General features: G+C 39.8%; 1 protein-coding gene across 28 annotated transcripts in view; it reads left to right on the top strand.

Moving 5' to 3' along the window:
• The window catches only part of GTDC1 (glycosyltransferase like domain containing 1), a 393,230-nt gene that overhangs the window by 12,827 nt on the left and 361,968 nt on the right, over nt 1–18,435 (top strand). For 7 of the 28 annotated variants that reach the window (XM_007964889.3, XM_038000660.2, XM_038000662.2 and 4 more), the window contains exon 1: nt 17,899–18,250. The exons of 1 other annotated variant lie outside the window; for it this stretch is intronic. The gene's annotated coding sequence lies outside the window, so the exon portion shown is untranslated. Of the gene's footprint in view, nt 1–14,538; nt 15,168–17,893; nt 18,251–18,435 lie in introns of those variants that run through there. 20 more of the 28 variants (XM_007964893.3, XM_007964892.3, XM_007964905.3 and 17 more) reach the window with 15 other exon arrangements.

The following is an 18,435-nucleotide window of genomic DNA, read 5'->3' as shown; positions in this document are numbered from 1 at the left end:
AGTGGAAGGGCTTGGTGACATCAGGTAGTCCCAGTGCAGGTGCAGAGAGTAGGGCGGTTTTGATCTGTTGGAAAGCCGACTCCGCTTTGTCTGTCCAATTAAATGGCTGCTGCCCCCGTGTTGCCTGATACAAGGGTTTAGCCAGTTCTGCGAACCCAGGTATCCATAGTCTACAAAATCCCGCCGACCCCAGGAATTCCCTCACTTGTCAGGTGGATTGTGGCCTGGGGATCTGCAGAACAGTCTGCTTCCGAGCGTCTGTTAACCAGCGCTGCCCTCCTTTTAGCAGGTACCCCAGATATGTTACTTCTGGCTTACAGATTTGAGCTTTCTTTGGCGAGGCTCGGTAGCCTAGATTTCCCAGAGCTTGTAAGAGACTTTTGGTCCCTTGAATACAAGCTTCTTGGGTCTCAGCAGCAATCAGGAGGTCATCAACATACTGTAGTAAAGTTATTTCAGGGTGCTTACGTGAGTACTCACCCAGGTCTTCATGGAGGGCCTCATCGAACAGGGTAGGAGAATTTTTGAATCCCTGCGGCAGCCTGGTCCATGTCAGTTGGCCACTTATGCCCCTTCCAGGGTCATTCCACTAGAAGGCGAAGAGCTTTTGGCTCTGAGGGGCTAAAGGCAAACTGGAGAAAGCGTCTTTCAACTCTAAAACAGTGTCCTGATTTACGAAAGACATTATAACAGCTGCCTGACTTCCTGGAGCCTCTGGGTCTATGGGGGTGTACTGTCTAAAAGCTTCCATTAATCTTCTAAGTAGGTAGCTGGGCTCTCTGTCTTTCCCTGCAGAACAGAGTATACTTTAGCCAAATTAGTGGGCTTGCGAGCAGCTGCCCGGAGACCCGCCATTAGAGTCTGGCGATAAAGGCGTAGCCGTCCTCTACCTTCTGCCATGTTGTAGTCCCACGCGGTCCTGGTCAGAGGAAAAGTTGCATTTATGAGGTCGGGGTTGGCAGTCGGTTGACCGTCGTCCCCCGGGTCCAGCTTTCTAGCTTCTACCTGTATTCTCTCTTGCTCCTCCGTTGTGAACAAGATTCGGAGGAGCTGCTGACAATCATCCCAAGTGGGCTGGTGGGTGAACATGACACTATCCAGTAAAGCCATTAAATCTTTGGGGTTGTCTGAAAACCGAGCACTCTGGGTTTTCCAGTTATACAGATCACTGGTAGAGAATGGCCAGTACTGGAGCCTGGGGATTCCCGTGTCATCTGGGGGTCGTATCTCCCGAAGGGGTAGAGCCACTGTGGAGTCAGGCGGCTGGGGGTGGGGGCTAGCCCGCGAAGCGCGCCCTCGAGTCCGCCCTGCCGCCCCTTCAGAGTTACTTTCACTCTCAGCGGGTCCGTGTGTGCCGGCCGCCTCCCGTCCGCCTGCTCCCTCCCGCGGCTCAGCCCAGGGGGCGGGGGCCTGTGGCCCGGAGGGGTATGGAGGGGGTTCTGTGAACAGTGGGTCCCCGCTATCAGGTAAAACAGGATGGGGGGGGCAATCGGCTGCTTGGATTTTAGCAGCCGAGCAACCAGTGCCTTACAAGGTTCAGGGGCTAATTGGAAAGGTGACAGCCAAGGAGGCGGGTTCTCAACTAGGTCCTGCCATATGAGGATATATGGGATTTGATCCAAGTGGCCGGCATGCCCAGGTAGGAAAATCTTGGACTTTAGTGATGATAGCAAGTCGGAACGTCCCTTCGGGTGGCCACCCCACATCAAAGGCAGGCCATTCGCAGCGGCACAGAGTAATTAGCTTTCCCTTCCTGATCTCTATACTAAGATCATGGCCCCTCGCTCTTACTTCCTTGAAATTACTTGTAAGGAGAGATAGAGGAGTGCTCTGGGTATTACCCATCCTGTAATAATTTGTAGTCTCTGCCTGTAAAGGAAGATAGGTTAGAATCCCTGTAAAGGAAATCTGACCGATACCTAGTTGCAAGCACGCTCCGGCAGCCCCGGAAACAGCTGCTGCCCAGATTGCAAACGCGCTCCGGGGGCTCAGATCGTGAGCTTGCCCCGGTAGCCCGGGTTGGAGACAGCTGCTGCCCAGATCGCAAACGTGCCCCGGCGGCCCGGATCGCGAGCGCCCCCGGCAGCCCGGGTCGGAGACAGCTGCTGCCCAGATCGCAAACGCGCCCCGGCGGTCCAGATTGCGAGCGCGCCCCGGCAGCCCGGGTCGGAGACAGCTGCTGCCCAGATCGCAAACGCGCCCCGGCGGTCCGGATCGCGAGCGCCCCCGGCAGCCCGGGTCGGAGACAGCTGCTGCCCAGATCGCAAACGCGCCCCGGCGGTCCGGATCGCGAGCGCGCCCCGGCAGCCCGGGTCGGAGACAGCTGCTGCCCAGATTGCAAACGCGCCCCGGCGGCCCGGATCGCGAGTGTGCTCTGGAAGCCCGGGTCAGAGTTAGCTGCTCGGATTGCGATCGCGCTCCGGCGGCCCAGATCGCAAGCGCGCACCGGTAGCCCGGGTCAGAGTTAGCTGCTCGGATCGTGATGGCGCTCCGGCAGCCCAGATCGCAAGCGCGCACCGGTAGCCCGGGTCAGAGTTAGCTGCTCGGATCGCGATCACGCTCCGGCAGCCCAGATCGCAATTTAGATCAGACGAGAGCCAGGGGACGTCTCCCACCAGTCTCCGCTGGCCGTCCTATAGTGCGTCCACCAGGATGGCGCCAGCTCCAGTTTCAGACCTCATGAGTCACAGATTCAGATTCAGATTCAGAACAGACACAGACAGACAAACGGAGACGAGCCGGCTCACCTATCAGTAGATCGATCCTAGTAGATCCGTTGACCAGGGGTCTGGTGGGCTTGGGGGAATCCCGGACGAGCCCCCAGATGTTATACCCAGACCGTTTGTTCCCCAAAGAAGACCACCAGAGTCCAGAGTCAAAGCCAAGTGGCAAGGATCTTTACTACAAGTTCGAACTTGGTCCCTCCATTCTACAGCATACAAGAGGGCCCTGAACAATGCGAGTGCTTGCTTTTTATAGCCCGATGTAAACAGGATATGTAAAGTTACAGGGAACAAGGTAGTTCTCTCGGTTACTGCATTACAATTGGTTAACATTATACATTTAGCATTCCTTATCGGAGATCTCCCAGGTGATGTTTTTCTGAAGTTTGAAAGAAATCTGGAGGAATGTGTTTGTGCTGGGCTCAGGAAGTTGGGAGATATATGGGGGATGTGCCTCATTCCTTTCACTTTCACTCCTTCTACCACTACCTGGCCAAAGCCAGTATCATTTCTTACTTGGATTATTTTAGTAGCCTCTTGACTGGTCTCTCAGCTTCCTCTCACAACCTGAAACCCAGCACATCAGTCTGGTCTCAGTACAGTATCCAGAGTATTTAGGTTAAAACAAGTTAAATCCTGTCATTCTTCAAAGCTTCATTTGTTTTCTTTTTCACTCAATGTAAAAGGTAAAGTCTTTGTAGTAGCTTATAAGGCTTAAATGATATTGCCCCCTTTGCAAACTCATTTTTTGACTCTCTACCTACTCTTTATTCATACCTCAGTTTTTGACTTCATTTACTATCTCCCATTCCTATTTGACTCAATATTGTTTCTGGAATAGCTGGCCTTGGGGCTTTTGCACTTGGTGTTCCCTCTACTTGTAATGCTCATCCCCCAGATGACTGCTTAACTTATTCCCTAATCTTTCTTGTGTCTTGAGATGTTGCATCTCTAGTGAGACCTTCTTTGGCCATCTTATTTAAAATGTCCCTCTCCCTGCAACTACTTTATATGTCTGATTTGCTCTTTCCCAAACCAACTTACTGTATATTTTGCTTTACTTTTTATGATCTTTTTCTTTCAGGATGAAAGCTTGATGATTGCAAAGTACTTTATGTTTTGTTTACTCCTGTGCCATCAGACTTGGAGTCATTTCTGGCACACAGTTGGCACTTAATGCATAATTGATTGAATGATAAAAGACCATAAAAGATTTATTACTTAGGGGTTAAACCTGTAGTTAGGTTGATTTGTCTTTTATTGATATCTTTGGGGGATGATGCTATTTCCTAATGGCTGAATGTTACTTCTTTTTAATTAAATCATATTTATTGGTATAATTTACATATAGTAAAATGTGCTTATTTTAAATGTACAAGTTAATGTTTTGACAGATTTACACATTCATGTAGCTACTACTCTAATCAAGGTACAGAACATCTCCATCACTTCAAAAGTTTCCTTGTGTCTGTTTGTAGTCACTCCTGTCTCATCCGCATCTCCAGGCAACTAATGATCTGATTTTAGTCGCTATGAATTAGTTTTGCCTGCCCTAGAGTTTCAAATAAATAGAATTATACATTATATACTCTCTATAGCATGATGTTTTTGAGTCTTATTATGTTATTGTGTGTCTCATTAGTTTGTTCCTTTCAGTAAAGAATAGTGTTCTCTTGTATTAATGTGCTCACAATTTGCTTATCCATGTATCTGTTCATGGACATTTGGGGCGTTTACAGGTTTTTTGCCTATAGTGAATAACACTACCATGAGCGTTCAAGGTGTGAGCTTTTGTGTAAATAGGCTTTGATTTTTCTGGGTTGGTTATGCAGTAGTAAGATTGCTGTTTTATATGGTAAGTTTATGCTTAACTTTGTAAGAAATTGCTTTGAAGAACTATTTTCTTCAGTGATTGTACCATACTCACTAGCAGTGTATGAAAAAATTTTAGTTGCTCCACGTTCTGGCCAGCACTTGGTATAATTCTTTAAATTCAGACACTGTTGGGTGCATACTGGTATCTCCTTGTGGTTTTAATTTGCATTTTTCTGATTACCAGTGATGTTGATATTTTCATTTATTCATCAGCCATTTATATAACTTCTTTTGTGAAATAGCTGATACAATCTTTTGTCCTTTAAAAAAGTTGTTTCTTGTCATTCAGTTATAATAGTTCTTTATATCTTTATATATCTAGATACAAGTTCTTGTTAGATGTTTTCTCTTGGTCTGTAGAATAAGTGTAGTTTATCGACATTTTCTTTGGTGGTCTGTGCTTACTTTCTTCCTTTTCCTTTTTTTTTTTTTTTTGGTAATCTAAGAAATCTTTGTGTTTTTTTTTTCTTTTTTTCTTTTTTTTTGAAATGAAGTCTCATTCTGTTGCCCAGTGTGGACTGGGATTACAGGTGTGAGCCACCGTGCCTGGCAAATGTCTAAGAAATGTTTGATTAATACGTGGTTGTAAAAGATTTTCTGTGTTTTCTCCCAAGAGTTTTACAGTTTTGGCTTTTACATTAGGTCTCTGATTTGTTTTGAGTTAATTTTTGTGTATAGTGTGCAGTAAGGATCAAGGTTTGTCTCTTCTATATCCACCTGTTCTTTTCCTTTGAATTACCTTGAAACTTTTGTTAAAAATCAGCTAATCATGGCCTGGCATAGTGGCTCACGCCTGTAATCCCAGCACTTTGGGAGGCCAAGGCGGGTGGATCACGAGGTCAGGAGTTAAGACCAACCTGGCCAACATAGTGAAACCTCGTCTCTACTAAAAATACAAAAAATTAGCTTGGCGTGGTGGTGGGCATCTGTAATCCCAGCCGCTCGGGAGGCCGAGGCAGAAGAATCACTTGAACCGGGGAGGCAGAGGCTGCAGTGAGTTGAGATCGCGCCACTGCACTCCAGCCCAGGCGACAGTGTGAGACCCTGTCTCAAAAAAAAAAAAAAAAAAAAAAAAAAATCAACCAATCATTTATGTGTGAGTTTTTTTCCTGGACGTTGTTATATTGATCTGTATGTCTGTCATGCCAACATCACACTGTTTGTTCGGTAGTAAGTCTTGAAATCACATGGTGTAAGTTCTTTTTGTTCTCTTTTGAAATTGTTTTCACTATTCTGTCTTTTCTATTTCCATATCAATTACAGAATCGGCTTGTACATTTTTACAAAATACTTCTAGGAATTTTAATTTCCATTTTGTGAATTCAGTGGATCGGTTGGGGAACATTAGTGTCTAAATGATTGAATTATTGTAAACCATGAATATAGTATACCTCAATTTAGTTATTCTTTCATTTCTCTGAGTAATATATTGTAGTTTTCAGTGTGCTAATCTCTTGGGTCTTTTATTAAATTTATCCTAGGTGAATAAGATGTGAACTATATTTCTGAATGCCGTTGAAAATGCTGTTTAAAAAATTTACAGTTTGTCATTGTTTCTATACAGAACTATAATTGATTTTTATATATTGAACCTTGTTAATTTAATCATTAATGCTTTTGACTTTTTTTTTGTGAATTCCTCAGGATGCTCTATGTGTATGATCTTGTTAATCACAAATAAAGACAGTTTTATTCCTATCCAATATTAGTGTCTGTTACTTCTCTTTCTTTACGGCACAGATGAGGACAGTGTTAAAGTACAGACTAGGACACTGTTAACATTGCACAGACTAGTGCAGTGTTAAATAGAAGTGGTGAGAGTGAACATCCTTGCCTTGTTTCTAATCTCAGGGAGGAAGCTTTCAGACTTTCACTGTTACGTGTGATATTAGCTCTAAGTTTTTTGCAGATGTCCCATATCAGGTAGAGCAAGTTCCCTTTTATTCTAAGTATACTGAAAGCTTTTATTAAATTGCATATGAATGTTCAATGTTGTCATTTTTTTTTTTTGCATTTATAGGGTGAATCATTTGTATTTTCTTTTAATACTTGTTAATATGGTGAATTGAATTGATCAGATTTTGAATCTTAAACCTGTCTTTGCATTTTTGTGATAAACTCCATTGTTTCATGGATTTTTATGTTATCTATGAAGGATATATTCTTTTACTATGCAAAATTTGATTTGCTTAATTTTGTTATTGATTTGTGGATGTATGTTTAATGAGGCCTATCACTTTTTTTTTTTTTCCTGGGGGGCTCTTATGAACTGTGTGTGTTCCTTCAGAATTCTTATGTTGAAGCCCTAACTCACAATAGTATTCAGAATTGAGGCCTTTGAGAAGTAATTAGGTTTAGGTGAGGTCAGTGAGGGTGGGGCCTTCTTAGAGAAGAAGAAGAAAAAACCAGAGTTCACTCTTTCTCTTTGATGTGAGTACACAGTGAGAAGGCAGCCATCTACAAGTGAGGAAGAAGGCCCTCACCAGCTAACTGAACTGGTTGGCATTTTGATCATCACAGCCTCCAGAACTGTGAGAAATAAATTCCTGTTATTTGAGCCACCCAGTCTGTATAGTATTTTGTTATAGAAACCTGAGCTGACTAAAACCAGGGAGTAGGGTTGTAATGTCTTTGTCAGATTTTGGTATAAAGGTCATGATTGTTTCAGTAGATGCAGGAAAAGCGTTTGACAAAATCTGACACTTTTTTTTATGATAAAATACTCTAATAATAATAAGGAAATTTCCTCAACATGGGAAAAGGCATCTATGTAAAAACCACAGCCAGCATCTTAATAGTGAAAGAGGAACAGAGCAAGAACGTTGCTTTCACTATTCAGTTTTGTATTGGACTTTCTAGCCAAAACAATTAGTCAAGAAAAAGAAATAAAGGCATCCAAATGGGAAAGCAGTAAAACTACCTCTATTTGTAGATGACATGATATTCTATATGGAAAATCCTAAGGAATCACTAAAATGTATTAGAATTCATAAATGAGATCAACAAGCTTGCAAGGTATAATAGCAATATACAGAAATCAATTATATTTCTATACATTGGCAGTGAACAAAAATGAAAGTAAAAATTCCATTTATAATTGCATCTAGAAACTAAGAAAATTTAAGAAAAGCGGTAAAAAAAATGGTACTCTGAAACCTACCAGAAATTATTGAAAGAAATTAAAGAATTTAGACATCCCATGTTCATGGATCTAGATGACTTAATATTGTTAAGATGTCAGTATTATCCCAAATGATCTACAGATTCAAGGCAATCTCAGCTGCCATTTTTCTTCCTCAGAAAAGGCAAAGCTGATCCTAAAACTTACATGGAAATTTAGGGTACTCAGAATTTTCAAAACAGCTTTGAAAAAGAACAACAAAAGTGAAGGAGTCATAGTTCTTGATTTCAAAACTTCATACAAAGCTACAGTACCTAAAACAGGGCAATACTGGTATAATGATAGACATATAGGTCACTGGAATATAACTGAGAGCCTAGAATTAAACCCTGACTTTTATATTCAATTGATTTTTAAAGGGTGTCATGACAGTTTAATAAAGAAAGAATAGTCTTTTCAGCAGATGGTGCTGGGGATAGCTGTGTATCCACTAGCAAAAGAATAAAGTTGGACCCCTTTAATATGCTGTATATTAAAATATTAATGCCAAATGGATTATGGACCTAAATGCAAGAACTAAAACTCTAAAACTCTTCAAAGAAAACGTAAGAGTAAGTCTACTTGTTCTTGGGTTAGGCAAAGCCTTTTTCAAGACACCAAAAGCACAAGTGACAATAGAAAAAATAAATATACTGGACTTCATCAAAATTAAAAACTTTATACTTCAAAAGACACTATCAAAAATAAAGTGAAAAAAACCAACCCACAACATGCAAGAATATATTTGTAAGTTATATTTGTAATGAGGGACTTGTATCCACAATATATAAAGAACTCTTACAATTAAATAAGACAATTCAAAAATGTGAAAAGTATCTGAATAGACATTTTTCTAACAGTAGGCATATGCATAGATGCTCTCAGTATCATTTACTGTTGTGAAATGCAAGTCAAATCAGAATTTCTCATCTGTGTCTTTGTATTTTAAGTTATAAATGAAGTTTGTATTTACCTCTGAAAGTTCTATTTTTTAAAATAGCTTTTAGTTATTATCATATTACATTTAGAAATAAATTCTTCTGTAATCTCAGCACTTTGGGAGTCTGAGGCGGGAGGCTCACTTGAGACCAGGAGTTCAAGAGCAGCCTGGCAAATATAGCGAGATCCTGTTTCTGTTAAAATAATTCTTAAATACATTGTCAAGTACTGTTTTAGTATATTTATTGTTTGGTGTACTTGCTATCTTGGTATGTTTGTTCCATCATATCTGTTATTTCTGAATCTATTTTTTATTGACTGATTTTTGTCTTAGGAGCCACATTTTTCTACTTTGTATGTCTGGTAATATTTGGTTTGTTGATGGGGATTGTAAATGTTGCATTATTGAATGTCTTGATTTTATTGTCTTTTAAAAAAGTTTCGGTTTTAGCAGGTAATTTACATTCTTTGTGAATCAGCTTTATCTTCTTGGGGCTAGTTTTTGTTTGTTAGGGTTGTTTTGAATATCCTTTACTATAGAAGTAAATTAATTTTATTTTTAGGTGTGATTCTTCTGTATCCTCTGCTGAATGCTGTGCATGGTCAACGAAGTCCCTCTACTCTTTTATTCCAAATCTGCCTGTCTTCTAGGCTTCTGTGACCTTTTGGAAGTGTTTAGGTTATTGTTCTCTCATATTTGTTCTTTTACTAGTCTCATGGAATCTTAGAATATTCATCAGAAGAGTACACATGGAACCCCTGTGCAGACATGTGGTGCTTTTCCTCTTTTTAGCTCCTATTACTTATGTACTGTACACTTACAAATTTAAGCAACCTCAGGCTCCCTAAAACTCTGATATCTGTTCCCTCAACTCAACTGAACCACCATGTAATTAGTATCTCCCACCATGATGTAGAATGCCTCCAGGCAGAAAACTGGTGCTATCATAGGGTTTCCCTTTCTTTTAGGGATCGTAGTTCATTGCTGCCATTATTGTCCACTGTCTGAAAATGATTGTTTTATGTATTTATCCAATTTTCTGGTTGATTATGGTATGAAGTGGGCAAGCCTGGTGCTGGCTAATCAAAGTCAATATTGGAAATGCCCTGTTACTCCCTTCTTAGTATTGAAACTTAAGAAAAAATTAAAAGTTTTTGCATATATCTTAAAAAGTGTTTTATTTATACATATCCCATCACAAAAAATTATTGAACATTTTCCACCCTTTGCTTGATGATATCTCTTCTTTTTAAATTATTTTATGATGTAGACTTAACGTGCTTTAGACTTTTGAAAATGCTTGTCTCGTAATTTTGCTAATTTATCTTTTCCTCCTCCAGTATTTTGTCCATATTGAGGCCAATTTCAGTTTTCAGCGTCTCCATTATCCCTGAAACAACCTTTTTTTAAAGAAATCATCTTCATTATTCACAAAAGGAGGTTTTAATATTTAACCTTGGTACTTAAGGGCCTGTCCAGTAAGTCTTGTGTCTGCATATTCTACTTTTTTATACTTAACATAGTAGTTCACCATCTTGGCCAGCACTACTTTACTAGCCTCTGTTTCTTTGGTAATACTGTTTCCTTTGTTGAAAGCCTATCTTCAGTGCTCTTTGTGAAAAGCCTCACCATTCTTCAAAGTCTCTCATGTGTTTATTATGGTGCTTTTCTTTTCTTTTCTTTCTTTCTTTCTTTTTTTTTTGGGGGGGGGAGATGAGTCTCGTTCTGTCACCCAGGCTGGAATGCAATGGTGCGATCTCTGCTCACTGCAACCTCCACCTCCTGGATTCAAGCGATTGTCCTTCCCCAGCCTCCCAAGTAGCTGGGATTACAAGTGTGCACAATCATGCCTGGCTAATTTTTGTATTTTTAGTACAGACAGGGTTTCACCATGTTGGCCAGGCTGGTCTCAAACTTCTGACCTCAAATTCTGCACCCGCCTTGGCCTCTCAAAGTGCTAGGATTACAGGCCTGAGCCACCATGCCTGGCATTGTGGTGCTTTTCTTACTAGGATCTAGTTACTAGTTACAGTTACTAGTTTTCTTGCTAGGTTATAGTTCTTGAATATTTGTCAAAAACTCCTTACTACTTTGTAAGCTCATTGAATGCTATACTCATCTTTGATTCTGCCATAGGCCAGTGTTCTGACTGGCCTAGAAGTGGGCACATAGTTGATGTTCTGTGAATACATATTGAATATTGGCTGAAAACAGCCTTTAAAATAGAAACTATAGATAAATTTGGCAGGTGTATCCTGATTTTCAGTGTGGCTTGTTGAGGTAATAAGTTTATGATATGAGTGTACTGTCTAAGTATGATGCTTTCCATACCTTTCTGTATGGCTGTAATTCTAAGTTAGGGAACAGATAGAAATATAGGGTCCCTTCATTTCATCTGTGTAGTGTTCAGTAAAGACAGGGAGATTGCTACAGGCAATCTGAGTTGGTTACCCCTCTCGTTCTCCAGTGTAATCATATCTTTCTTTTTACTTATTTTATGACTCTTTTAGCTTAATATCTTTTAGTCAACAGACATACATGTGTGTATGTATTTTTATATATGTATATAATTATATATATATAAAATTGAGGAAAAGCAATATTTGTGGTGGCATGGGGTGAAAACAAGTAAACCCTCAATGACTATGGTAGACTGATATTTTCTGTATGCCCTAAGTGTGGAGATGAGTGCCATTGTAGGTAGAGGAGGAGCACTTGGATGTGTGGTGGCCCTTTGAGGTTCTCAGAGGCTTATATCTAGGTGTATAAATCAGGGAGGGCCAAATGTGCTTTGCCTAGCACAGCTTTCACTACTGAGCAGTCTATTTTCAGATAGTCCTTCAGATAATGAAAGTTGTCATTGTTTAATTTTATACACTCTTCCACTTATTTATACCTACTGCCATTCACTGAGGTCATCCCTTCAAAAAATACTTCTTGAGGACCCATGATGTGCCCGTGCTGGCACTGAAAAGATAAAAAAGACATGCTTCCTGGGGGAGTGGCAGTGGCCTTCAGAGGTCTTGATTAGTGCTTTGGGGCCACTGTTTGAGGAACCTGCCATTTAATACTTACGTTTCCTCCAGAAAGCCTGTGGGCATTGGTAGTGTCTGTGCTTTTAAAAAACAGCCTCTTGGCCGGGCACGGTGGCTCAAGCTTGTAATCCCAGCACTTTGGGAGGCCGAGATGGGTGGATCACGAGGTCAGGAGATCGAGACCATCCCGGCTAACCCGGTGAAACCCCGTCTCTACTAAAAAAAAATACAAAAAACTAGCCGGGCGAGGTGGTGGGCGCCTGTAGTCCCAGCTACTCGGGAGGCTGAGGCAGGAGAATGGCGTAAACCCGGGAGGCGGAGCTTGCAGTGAGCTGAGATCCGGCCACTGCACTTTAGCCTGGGCGACAGAGCGAGACTCCGTCTCAAAAAACAAAACAAAACAAAACAGAAAAACCAGCCTCTTATGGCTATATTTTGTACCTGATCCCGTGTTTAATAAGATGGATGATTCAGTTTATTCTGTGAATTCAGGTTGTGATATTTGCATCTTTGGAAATGCTATTTAGGAAATAATTACCAGCATGGAAATTCATACTTTGTTAATTTTCTTGAAGATACAGGGTCTGGCACGGTGGCTCATGCCTGTAATCCCAGCACTCTGGGAGGCCGAGGAGGGTGGATCACTTGAGGTCAGGAGTTTGAGACCAGCCTGGCCAACTAGGCGAAACTCCTTCTCTACTAAAAATACAAAAATTAGCTGGGCGTGGTGCTGCGCGTCTGTAGTCCCAGCTACTCCAGAGGCTGAGGCAGGAGAATCACTTGCATCTGGGACGCGGAGGTTGCGGTGAGCTGAGATCATGCTACTGCACTCCAGTCTGGGTAACGGAGCGAGACTCTGTCTCAAAAAAAAAAAACCCCAAAAAACAACAACAAAAAAACCCCAAGCAAACACTAAACTAAGACAAAAGAAAAAAGGTACATATTTTTTTTACTAGGTGCATAGCTGTGGTATTTTGTGTAAAGGTAATAGAAATGTAAAAAATGGTTTATTGGAAGGATTTTGGTCTTAATCAGATTTTTTTTATAAAGATTAAAACATTGACATTGCTATTGGCTAGAAAAAAAACCCATTTTCTTTATTTTTTTCAATGTGCTAGCCTTTAGTAAACAGATGGTCAGACTAAATGCTTATGATTAAGAGTGCCTCAGAGTAAACATTTGCAGATATTTGGGAAAGGAAATATAGTTAATGCTAAAAATTTTGGGGGCTTCTGGTTCACAGATTTGCATTACTTATCCTCCTTAGCTGATAACATATACTCATCAATAGACTGGACAAGACCGTTTTCTTGTTTTGAGTTATTTTTTCCTTTATCCCCTATCCCTACCCCTGTTTTGCACCCCTGTCCCAGTCTCCCTTAGTAGACCTTGACTTGCATGTGTTTGGCATATTACCTTGGATTGGCACATGTCTTTGAAAAATATAGAACAGTTTGTATATTATGTATATCTTAAATTCAAACTTCAAGCTTTCTTTTTCACTTTTGACACTTTTTAATTTAGACATGTTATGGTGTATATCTCTAGCTAAATACTTCTAAACATAGTTTGGTTCCTTTGTAAGTTATCCAGGTAATGGATGTATGGATTGCCTCTAAAACCACTTAGACATAATGCTGTGATGAACATCTGCACACAATTTTAATACTTGTTTTATGTGTAAGTTATTTGGGCTGTGTATTTAGGAGTGAGATTACTGGATGTAGGGTAGTGGCTTGCATTAGCATTTTCCCCCACTTGTTCATTTATATTTATTTCGTGCAGTTTGTGTATCATTTGACCATTTAATTATAGACAATTAAAAAATAATTTTTACTGTGGTAAAATGAACCTAACATAAAATTTACTGTTTTAACCATTTTTAAGTGTACAGGTCAGTGGCATTAAGTACATTCCCATTGTTGTGCAGCCATCTCTACCATCTTTATCCAAAGCTTTTCATGTTCCTCAACTGAAACTGTACCCATTAGGCAGTGGGTACTCACTCCGCAGGCAACCTGGCAGTCCCTGGCAGACTACTCTAGGTACCTCATACAAGTGGAATCATACAGCATTTGCCATGTTTTGATCGACTAGCTTATTTTACTTAGTATAATATCTTCAAGGTTCATTCATGTTGTAGCATATGTCAGAATGTTTTTCCTTTTTGAGGGTGAATAATACTACATTGTATATACATATACCACATTTTATTTCTCCATTTGTCCATTGATGGACTCTTCTACTTTTTGGCTGTTGCGAACAATGCTACTATGAATGTAGGTGTACAAATAATCTGTTCAAGTCCCTGATTTCATTTCTTTTGAGATGTATACCCAGAAGTGGAATTGCAGGATCATATTTTTATTTTTTGAAGAACTGGTGTACTGTTTTCCGTAGTGGCTGCACCATTTTGTTTTCCCACCAGCAGTGTACATGGATTTCAGTTTTTCCATATTCTTACCAACACTTGTTTTTGAAATTTCTAAAAAATTTGAAAAGAGAACTCTATATTATAGTAGTAACTAGCATTAAGTAAGGGCTTACTGTGAGCCCAAGTGCTGTTCTGTAAGTTTTACATGTGAGAAGTTTTTAGCCTTCACAACAGCTTTCCAAGATGTGTGTAGAGAATACACCATTAATAGAGTTCCTAGGATGATAAACTGGAACTTTGAATTGAGGCACCAGTATTCAACACATGCGTCTATATCCAAAGGAAGTGCTAGACCATATGCAGAATTATAGAAAGCTGGTTTTGTGACATTTGAATCCCTTTACTCACATAGGTGCTATCAAAGCGGGGGGCTGGGGGTAAGATTTTGTTAGACGAATTTTTCTGCAGGTCATCAGAGTGCTGTATGTCTTACCCTTGTCTCTCACAAGTTAGAGGTCTCTGAATCTTTTGTCAAGTCTAGTGAGAGAAGTTTCAACTAAAGTCTATCTTGGGGTCACAAGATATTGGTGCTTGACTCCACCTGGGAAAGCTGAAGTGTTCTATAGCAGTAGCGGTGGGTTTGGGAAGTAATTGCACTCTTCTCTGTCAACAGGGAAATCAACCTGTCATTTTTAAAGGGATCCTGCCGAAGAAGAAGTCTCCTGCCAGGGCAAGAAGATCCCAGCAGTAATGGGCTGTTTGTGTACCACCAGGGGTCAGAAGCTAAGGAGGCATTAAGAGCTTTTAGCAGAGAGAGAGCAGTGTCTCTGGCAGGATATTTGCAATTGGAAGAGTATACCATTGGAAGAGTGCACATAAGCTCCCCAAGAGAGGAAGAATTAGTGTTAAACACTCTGCCATATCCCCTCTGCCATAGCCCTAGATCATTTTGCTACAGATAGCAATCAAGAACTGTCTTGTATGCCTGACCTCTCCTCCCTTTCCTGACCTTGATCCTGGTGGGCTCAGAAAACTCAGGAAGATGGTGGAAGAGAAATTGGTGAGATGAGGAGGATCCTGTTCCTTCACTGACAGTGGCTGGCGCTGGGCAGGCCCCAGCTGAGTGAAGAGCATAGATTTAATGTTACGTGTACTTTGGAGTTTTGGTTGTTATTTGGGTCTAGTCTTTTTATTTTGTAGAATTTGAAGCCTATTGGATGTTGAAACAATACAATATAATAAACACCCCATACCTTTTACCAGTTATTAACATGTAGCCACAGTATATATCATATATATACTGTTTTGGGCAGTGGGATGGGGCTGAACCTTTCAAAAGTGACATTTTACCCCTTCAGCTTGTTTATCTTAAGAATTAACATATTCTCCTATGTAGTCATAATACTGTTACCACACCGAGGTCTTTACCATTGGTATAATAATGTATACTATACAGTCCATATTCAATTTTCCCTGATTACCTAAGACTTTTTTTTTTTTTTTTTTAAGAGATGGAATCCAGCCCAGCTCTGTGGCTCACACCTGTCATTTAAATTGACTATATGATTTTCTCTTACTTACGAGGGACCAGAAAAGTTCTGAGGATTATATGAATTTTTACTATAGGCCAGGAGTTGGTTTATTCTTGAGTAGGTTTAATAGACCAGAAAGAGACAAAAACAAAGTTTTTACATGAAATCCATCATTTCTGCGTGGTCAACCTGGCAGGCACACTTTTAAAAGAATGTCTCAATTCAGTTTGCTCTTGCATTATTCAATAATGTATTTCTTGTAGGTAAAATTGACAGAGTAATGATAATTGTTGAAGCTGGGTGATGGTGGTTCATTGAACTTTTCTCCGTACTGTTGGGTATAATTTAAGATTTTCATGATGAAAAGGTAAAGGATTTTTTTGACTCTTGTATTTTCTAATTTGTAGATTTGGAATGTTAGTAAATCACATAATACATTATTCCTTAATATCAGAGGAAATCAACTTATAAAACTAAAACAGTAATAATAATAGTTTTCCATATGTAGGGCAAACTAAGCTAAGTCTTTTCCAAATTCACACCTCTCCGATATAAATTATTTCATTATAAAGCAATCATTCTTTGAAGTTTATACTCATTTTGAAGACTTCTCTTCACCTTTTTCTTGTTTTGTCATTTGTCTCTGAAGTGCAGGAGAGACCGAGTCCACGGTTGGCCCTAATAATGGTGATGGTGACCTGGGTGAAAGTGTAGTCTGGGTGAAAGTTCATGTTGGGACCAAAATTAAAGCTAAAGTTTATAAGAAATAGGATTGAGCCTGAGGGGTTTCAACATTGTGCAGTGTTGGAACGTGGCTCTGATTCAAACATCAGGGTTATTTTTCCAAAATTGAAACAAAAATGAAATAGTCCTGAAACAGTGTTGTTTAGCCTTGTTAGAATTTATTTCTTTGGAATTTGAAATACTTTGTGTATTAGCTATAAGTGATTTTTTTTGTGAATAGAATATTTTTTTGTACTTTAATAGAGTGTTTTTTTAGTCATAATTTTAAAGCCAAAGGTAGAATCTTGTAACTTTGTCCTAAATGAACACTTTTGATGGAAGTCAATAAAATACTACACTAAATGTCCCTGTATACATTATATACATTAGTGATTTCTGAGTGTTAAAATTTTTGCCTTTCTTTTGGTTTATTTTATCTGTTTTCTAAAGTGAATAGTTATTAATCGAGTTGCATTGATAAATGACATGATTTTAGCTGGTCTTTGTAAGAGAGACAGTTTACTCATCAACCTTAGTGTTTCTTAGCAACACAAATGATTCCTATCTTGGGCATTTTCATATCTTCCTTCAGACATACATGTGGAAATAGTTTATATGACCTGATGCTTGTCCGCTTGTCCATCTGTCCTGAATCTCTCATTACTTCTTTATTACCTAAACATCCTCGTTAAACTTCATGTCCATACAATATATTCTTCCAGCTTAATAACCCACAGTTTGACTTCAGCATCATTTGGCTTATCACAATCTTATAAGTGTTCTGAGAAATAAATTTATTTTGTGTATTGTGTAGCTAAAAGTTACTGAAAATATGTTATATTTACATGATAAAGTATAAAAATAATGCCTTGGGCCAGGTGCGGTGATTCACGCCTGTAATCCCAGCACTTTGGGAGGCCGAGGTGGGAGGATCACGAGGTCAGGAGATCGAGACCATCCTGGCTAACATGGTGAAACCCCGTCTCTACTAAAAATACAAAAATTAGCCGGGCGTGGTGGTGGGCGCCAGTGGGAGCAACATGTGCAAAGGCCATGTGGCAGGATGCAGCAGGGCACATTGAGAGAAGCTGGAGTGCAGAGTGAACACCTGCAAGATAAGGCTTTCAAGGAGATTAGTTTTAAGTAAAAACTTCATTCTTTATATATGCTTTATACAAACTGTGAAATCAATAATTATTTTTATATTGACTTCTGTGTATCATTATATTGACTTCCGTATATCTATTTTAAGACAATAAACTTTGTTTTCAGATATTCAAAAGATTTGAAGATTTCTTCAAGTTCCTTTTTCCCATTTGGTCCTTTAATCCCCTAACTAGGAATCCACTGATTATCCAACTGCTTGAGTATAACTACCCCAGTGGCAAAGTCCTCCCTTTCTTCTTTGGAACCAGCTTTACTTCCAGATGCTTTTAAGTAATGGAGAATTCTTTCTTATGTGAAGCCAAAATTCTGGATTTTACTCATTGATACTAGTTCTCAGTGGCAAAACTGAACAAGTTCAGTTTGTTTATAGACTCTTTTACTTATTGAAGATTACTTATATATAGCTATAAGTCTCTTTTTCACAAAGAGTTTTTCCCCCAATGTTAAACAAATTTCAGGTACACACACACACACACACACACACACAGAATGAAACACCCTCCCTCCCCTACTCTGCATGTACCAGTTGCCTGGCTTCAGTAATTGTCAACCTATGGTTTTGATTGATGGATACTTAATGAATACCATTTTTGCCCTAGGACTTGCTGGATATATAGAAAGGGACCTGACGCAGTTTCTGGTCTTAAGGAGCTCTCATTCCAGAGGGGAAGAAAAAAAAAATGATGTCTGAGAGCATCAGAAAAGAACCTGCTATGGTCAGGTAAGAAAGGCTTCCCTTAGGAAGTGAGCCTTAATTGCTGTCTGAAGGGAGCAGCAGGTGCAAAGGCCTTGTGGCAGGATGCAACAGGGTGCATTGAGAGAAGCTGGAGTTCAGAGTGAACACTTCTAGTTGATAGGAAATCAACTAAAATAATACAGCATAATGCATACAGTCATTTAATTTAT

The sequence above is a fragment of the Chlorocebus sabaeus genome, chromosome 10 (assembly GCF_047675955.1).
Source record: "Chlorocebus sabaeus isolate Y175 chromosome 10, mChlSab1.0.hap1, whole genome shotgun sequence".
NCBI lineage: Eukaryota > Metazoa > Chordata > Mammalia > Primates > Cercopithecidae > Chlorocebus > Chlorocebus sabaeus.
This window is presented reverse-complemented; position numbering and strand designations above follow the sequence as displayed.